This window comes from Sciurus carolinensis, unplaced genomic scaffold (genome assembly GCF_902686445.1).
Source record: "Sciurus carolinensis unplaced genomic scaffold, mSciCar1.2, whole genome shotgun sequence".
Classification (NCBI taxonomy): domain Eukaryota; kingdom Metazoa; phylum Chordata; class Mammalia; order Rodentia; family Sciuridae; genus Sciurus; species Sciurus carolinensis.
The window spans coordinates 7,865-15,728 of record NW_025920608.1 but is presented as its reverse complement, the minus strand read 5'-3'; positions in this window follow the sequence as shown (position 1 = coordinate 15,728).

The following is a 7,864-nucleotide window of genomic DNA, read 5'->3' as shown; positions in this document are numbered from 1 at the left end:
ACCTTCCTGCATGGTCTCACATGTGAATTTTTGGGGGACACTTCACATCTAAATCATAACATTTTACATGTGGTATCTTATTTTAACCACAGAGTAACTGCAGGGTTTTCATTTAATTTTCTGTACTCACAGATGTCAAACAGGCCATGGAGCTATAAAGTAATAGAGTTTGAATTAATTTTATTTGACTTTAAAGTCTTTTCATTATATTTCTCTTTTAGAGGGGTAACCTGGCTGAGTCTGGCATTGTGATGAACATGAATCTCTCATGTGAGTGACTGAGCTTGTCTTTATGCCTACTTATCTACATAAGGATATTTGACCTATCTAATCATCAGTGTTAGGTCATCTGATCTTGTGTTAGGAATCATTCTTATCCACTTAGATCAGGGGTTTGAAACCTCAATACTATTGGAATCCTGGGCTGACTAATTCTTTGTTATAGAGGATGTTCTGTGCTTTGCAAGATGGTTAACATCACTGATGTCAACTCCTATATACCATTGGCACCATCTCTCCCCAAGGTGTGACAACCAAAAATGCCTTGAGATGTTTCCAAATGCTCCCTGGGTTGTCACAATTTCCATGGGTTGAGAATCATTGACCTGGAGTATAAATTTAATGTTCACTGTGTCATTTGTCCCTGATATATTTAAGAGGGGTCAAACCCTATATGAAATAACCAAGAGTAACTCTTTCTAGCTTTTTTAGCCTTCTGACATTTAGTTATCTCCCATTTATTTCTCTTTTAACTTTCAAGTTGGTTATCTTCTAAACCCCCAAAAACCTTGGCCTAACCAGCCTGTATTAGTTAGTTAGAGGCACCATAGAAAGACTCCAGGGACTGTGTAGTCTCTTACAGTTCTGGAGGCTGGGATTACCAGATAGCAGACAAGTAGAGTTGGTCTGCTCTGAAACCTCTGTCCTTGACTTGCAGATGGCTGACCTCTTGCTGCCTCTGCACATGGTCATTCCTCTGAGCACACATGACCTTCATTTTCTGATGTAGCCAAATTTCCTCTTCTTATATGGACACCTCTCATATTGGTCTTGATTCCACCCTAATGACCTCACTTTAACTTAATCCCCTATTTGAAGGGGATTTATCTCCAACTAAGTTTACCCTCTGAGGTACTGGGGATGAGGACTTCAATGAATGAATTTGGCATGGACACAGTGCAGCCCAGAACACACCCTCACCTATTTAATTCACCTAACCTTAAACTCACCCTGATTTTCTCCAGTCTCAGAGAATGAACTATGCCTCCTCCTATGTATGGTCAAGACTTAGGTTTTCATCTAAGTTCCAGATCCCCAGTCTCCTCTGAGGAACTGTCCAGCCACTGCATTCCATGATATCCACTGTCTCCCTGATAGCTTCATTCTCTGCTTAACTCTGGCTTTTCCTTCTTAGTCTGTTGAGATGCTCCAGTGTCTTCCTGTATCAATCTTGTGTTGTCCTGTGACTTTACACTTCCCTCTTCTTCTTGTCACAGCTGTTTCTTGTTCCTTAAAATTAACTTAAGACACTTTACATGGTCATCTGGTGAGGTTCAAATATGTCCCTCAAAAGTTGATGGTTGGAGATGTAATCCCTCTGCCCTCCTGAATGAGCTAATGTATTAATGAGTGTTCTATGCACATGAGTGGGTTAGTGTCAGGTTCACAGGAGTGAGTTCATGATCAGAGGAATGGCTTTTATGAAGTGAACTTTCTCTAACCTGCTTGCTTTGCCTCACCATGGTACCTGTGTCATGACATGGCAAGGAAGTCATCGCCAGATCCTGAGACAGTCCAGGACAGAGTAGAATAAACCTCTGATCCTTATAAATTATCCAGTCTCAGGTTTTCAGTTATAGCAACAGAAAATTGACTTAGATACCATATTTTTTTCCTTTCTTTCTTTAATTTTTTTCAATTTTCATTTCTACCTCTACCCTGCTTCTGAAATTAGTATCATCATTGCCACTAAATAAGCTCCTCATGACTAAATTTATTGGAAATATTTTGATCTCTTTATTTTATTTGACCTCTTTGCCACACTAATGAAATCAAACACATTAATTTCATATCTATCATCTGTTTATATTCAAACTATAATTGCACATAGTTTAAGACCAAATAATTCAATGCCTGAAATGAAATTGAGCTGTTCATAAATTTTTCCTCTTTGCCTGCAATTCTCTATTCAATATAATTAATATGTTTTACCTTTTGCTATTGCATTAGTTTTGACATGTATATTTTAAAATCAAGCTACCACCCATTTATGATGTGTCCTTGATCACAAACTTATCCATAAGTCTTATCAGTGATCACTCTCTCTATTCCCCCTCTTCCAGGCTTTTGTCTTCCATACTACTTGGAAAATTCTTTTGTTAAGAGCACTGATGATTTCTACCATGCTCCTGTTCAAGTTCATGTTTGTGTTCATGTCTCATGACCTGCCAAAAGCACTGGCCAATGCTGATCTTTTCTTGAAGCACATTTTATTCTTTTGCTGAGAATTCATTCTTGCCTGGTTTTCCTCCTAATTCACTTTTGCCTCTTACTGGTCTAATTTGAGGATTCTTCCTAACCTTCCCTCACTTTAAATTTTAAAGTGTCCCAAAGCTCAGTTCTTAGATGCTTTCTTTATATGAATTCATTCCTCCATGACCTTATCAGGTCTTATGGTTCTATATATCCCTTTATATGCTGTCATTCTTGTACTAGAGACTAGATATTTGCTTAGGGGAACAGTTTCTTTTCATCCAAGGGTCCCAACCAGACTGCATTTCCTAGTTGCCTTTGCATTCGGATATATCCATTTGATTGAATTTTAGGCAAAGTAATATGAGAATCGACATGTACAATTTCCAGGCCTAGCCCATAAATGTCTTCTTCCCTTACCCTTCAGTCCTTTTTCCCATCTTTTGGCTGGTTGAAGAGGACTCCAAGGATGGAGTTACAAATGGGAGGAGGATGGTTCCTTGAATAATCAGGTGAAAGACTGCCCATCAATCAAGATCATTAGTTTGGATTTTGTGTAAAGCCAATGAGATTTTGGAATATGGTATTACCTGAGATTAAAATATGTGTCTGGAGTGGGTATTGTCATAACAGAAATCTAAAATGAGTTCAAATTACAGTGGTTGGGTGTCAAAGAGCAAGGACATTAATGTTAGAGGAAGGCCTGATGGTTTCTGTGTCATAAAGTTGAAAAAAATTGGTTAAAACATTTTCTGTGCTATCTTAGGATGCAGATTTGTAGCTAATGAACTTATACTTCTAGGGAAAAAATTAGAAAGTAAAATTGTAGGTTGGCAGGGGTGTGTCCTAAAAGAAATTATCAGAAAGAGATAAGAATCAGCTGGTTTATAAGTAGAATAGAAAGTACAGAAAGAATCCAGAAATTCTAATGGAGGAGCCAACTCTTTCTACATCCTGAATGGTAAAAGAGAAGATTGATCAAGTCTTTGAGGGAGAAAGGACCATTTTGATGGATCCCTGTAGCAAAGATCAGATTATGAATATTCCTTTTCTCCCCAGTCCTATGATAACTATCAAACCAGACTATAAAACTACTTTCAGGTTGTCTTCTTTTTACTTAAGAGGTAAAAGTAAGGGACAAGGAATTCAGGGTATGGATTGGTATCAGCTGGAACATAATTTTTAAGAAAAGACTTCAGTGTAACCACTGACAAGGGTACTGATGGAGCAAATAGGCTTGTGGCCTACTAAGAAATAAGAAAATTTATACTGGCAAGAAGTTCTAAGTCCAGACTGCACAGCTTGTGCTTATTCAAGACTTAGCACAGTCTGTGGGGTTTCAAAATTGCACCATGAGTCAGTGGGCTGAGAAAGTAGAGCAGACAGGTGGAAGGGTAGCCCCCCAACACCCAATTCAGATGATGTCACAGAACATGATGAACAGGTGAGTTCCTTTCCAGAGGGTAATCAGAATATTGAAGGCATCTGCTCACTTCCAGGGATGAGGCGTTCATTCTGCCCTCCCAGAAGGATTTCACTGACTGCCATGTTTTTTAGAATCTTCCCTTTTTCAAGTAGGAGATTTAACTGGTTATCTTGTCCCTATTTTTCCTATGAAATGACTGTGGTGTGGGAGAGACATCTAACTAATTTTTTTTCTTTGTTTTCACTCAGAGGTGGATGAATTATAAGGAGCCATATCCAGATCCAAGAGTAAAAACCGCTCATACTTGGGTTTTCTATACTTGAGTTGTATGTAGGGGATGGGTGGGACTTGAGGTTGCATTTTTGAGGCAGATAAGGTGTGTGTTTGACACATGAAGAAAGTGGAAAGTGGGACTTGTCATTGGCAGGAAAGACTGTGGAGAGACCAGCATGTGTTCACTGAGCTGTGTACTATCTTATTTCAGCACTTGGCAAGACTATCTCCTCCAGGCTTCCTTGCCACATTACATAGCAACATAAGCAGAAGCAATCTGTGCCTTTTCCTCCCTGACCCATAACAATGCTTACACAAGGTTATGCATCCTTTCCTCTCACTTTCTGACTGAATGAAGTGGACACTGAGACAGCCAGCTATGTGTGGATGGGATTTTGCAGTCCTTGAATAACCATGAGAAAGACCATCAATCACATAGGATTACACATTGGTTTGAATTTTCATGAGTGAGAAATAAAGTTCTATATTGTTAAGTCCTGAGGGTTTTGAGTTTCTCTCTTCTAACAGTCATCATTATTCTGGATAATACTTCTCTTCAGACAAGATCTCCAGCCAGTTCTCCACATTGAAATCCAACCTTGCATACCAATTCTCTCAGGATGTTTCCAAAGGATCTTGTGTAGATTTATCTAAAGCAACATTTCTCAAAATGTTATTTAGAACATGCTCTTCCCAGAATCTTTCATGCCATCATAAATGGCATTTCTCTTCTACTAATTGTTAAGGTCAAAGGCCTAGAATCATTTTTAAATTCTTATTTTCTCTTGTACTCTAAATGTACACAAATACTATCAGGTATTCTCTCAAAATATGTCTAGAATATAGCCATTTGTCACTGACTGTAGTATCACACCTGACTGCATAATACTGTGAATTTTCATTTGGATTTATTTCAGTGGTCTCCTAGTGGGTCTCTTCTTTGGCCCTTGCTTCTACTATAATCTATTCTTAATACTGTAGCAAGAGTAGGTTTACAAAAATAATACTTTACATTATATAATTATTTTTCTCAAAACCCTCTAAAAACTACCTGAACCAGAACAGAATTCGATGTACTAGGCTTCCACTAGATCTGCCCCTACTTAGTTTTCTGACTTCTCCACTTCCTATTTTTGATCACTTAATTCTATTTTGATTACACTGGCTTTTGTGAATCACTTGTGCCAAGCACAGTTGCACCTCTGGGTCTTTGCATGTACTGTGCTTGTTGGCTAATAACTCTTGATATTCATAAATCTCACTCCCAAATTTCCTTTGAATCTACATTGCTAAGCCACCTTATCATTGTATTTAATAGGCCCTCAATAAATAATGGTTGAATTAATGAATAAATTGCTGATGCATTTTTATCTCTCTGAAAATTTTGGAATCTCTTATAATATGCTGAAGTTTCATAGGGATATAGCTTAGTGTGGTTATTCTTTATCCTTTGTGCTACACACTTTTTGAACCTTTTCTTTCTGGAAACTCCTGTACTTCAGTTTGGAAAATTTTCTTTTTAAAATTTTTTATTTATTTAGTTTTTATTTTTTATTCATTGTACACAAATGGGGTACAAATTTCATTTCTCTGGTTGTACATGAAGTAGAGTCACACCATTTGTGTAATCATACATGTACATAGGGTAATGATGTTTGTCTCATTATATTAACTTTCCTTCCCCCAGCCACTCCCTACCACTCATTTTTCTCTATAGAATTCACCTTCTTTCATTCTTGCCTCCCCTCCACACTCTGTTATGTATCATCATCCACTTATCAGAAAAATCGTTCAGCCTTTGGCTTTTTGGGAATGGCATATTTCACTTTAGCATGATATTCTTCAACTCCATCCATTTATATGAAAAAGTCATAATTTTATTCTTCTTTATGGCTGAATAATATTCCATAGTGTGTACCACAGTTTCTTTATCCATTCATCTATTGAAGGGAATCTAGGTTGGGTTCCACAATCTAGCTCTTGTGAATTGAGCTACTATAAACATTGATGTAGCTGCATCACTGTAGTATGCTGATTTTAAGTCTTTTGGGTATAGGTCAAGGAGTGGGATAACTGGATCAAATGGTGGTTCCATTCCAAGTTTTCTGAAGAATCTCCATACTGCTTTCCAGAGTGGCTACATCAATTTGCAACTCCACCAGCAATGTATGAATGTGTCTTTTCCCCCACATCCTCACCAACACCTATAGTTGCTTGTATACTTGATAATTGTCAAGATGACATGAGATGGGGTGAGATGAAATATTAGGGTAGTTTTGATTTGCATTTCCTTTATTACTAAAGATGTTTAACTTTTTTTATATATCTGCTGATTTCTTGTAGATCTTCTTCTGTAAAGTGTCTGCTCATTTCCTTAACCCATTTATTGATTGTGCTATTTATATTCTTGGTGTGAAGTTTTTTGAGTTCTTTCTAAATTCTGGAGTTTAGTGCTCTGAGATGCATGTGGCAAAGATTTTCTCCCACTCTGTAGGCTCTCTTTTCACATTGTAGATTGTTTCCTTTGCTTAGAATAAAGCTTTTAGTTTGAATATATCCCAACTATTGAATCCTGCTTTTATTTCTTGTGTTTTGGGATTCAGGTTAAGGAAGTCTGATCCTAAGCCAACATGATGAAGATTTGGGCTTACTTTGTCTTCTTTTAGGTGCAGGGTCTCTGACCTAATTCCTTGGTCTTTGATCCATTTTGAGTTGAGTTTTGTGCAGGGTGAGAGATAGGGGTTTAGTTTCATTTTGCTGTATATGGATTTCCAAAATTTTCTTGAATTGTTTTCTTGGTAATCTGTCTTGTGACTTCTTATTTATGTACATCTAAAATGTTCTGCATTTTTTCTCTCTGGGGCCTTTTTACTTGATCTTTAATAATACCCTTTAGTGGATTCTTTTCAAAGTTTCTGAGGTCATGCATATAATTTTCAGTTACCATTTACTTTTTTGTTATTTTTTCATCTTTTGAAATACACATTGTTCTTGTTCTTGGGTGCAGTACCTTCCAATATCTTTTGAATATATTCACTGTGTCTGTTAGGTGCATTTCTGCATTGACTCTGTTATCTCTAAACTCTTCCTTTAAATGCAGTATTTGTTTAGATTTTGTTGTCCATGGTAGGTGCTGCCCTTGAACATGTGCTGATCATCACTGCACATTCCAGATATGGAGGAGTGTTTGGAAGTGATGGCAGTGCTCATGGATGGTAGTTTCAATAGAGCATGATAAGGTACAACTTGCCATTTTCTTGGTGCATCTTTAATTTTCAGCCTGTATAATTCTTTCCTTTTGGGCAGGTCAGTTTCTTCAGAGAGAAATCCTCTTCCACTTGCTACTTGAGATGGGTGTCTGTGTGTGGGGATGGAAATAAGGAGGGCTTCTAGCATTTTAGAAATCAGGCAGGAAGGAAAGATGGGTGTCTCACTGATCAGTACCCAACTTCTGATTTATCCTCTTTTTAGTGAGATTACTTGCTCCTACTTTTGACCAAGTTTGTTTTCTCTAGGTCTGAACCTCTCTTGTTCAGCTTCTCTAAAGGTTAACATATCAAAATCTCTGGGACACTATGATTGCGATACCAAGAGGAAAATTCATTGCATGGAGCACATTCCAGAAAAGAATGAAAAGTCAACAACTAAATGACCTAACATTACAGCTCAAAACCTTAGAAAAAGAAGAACAGA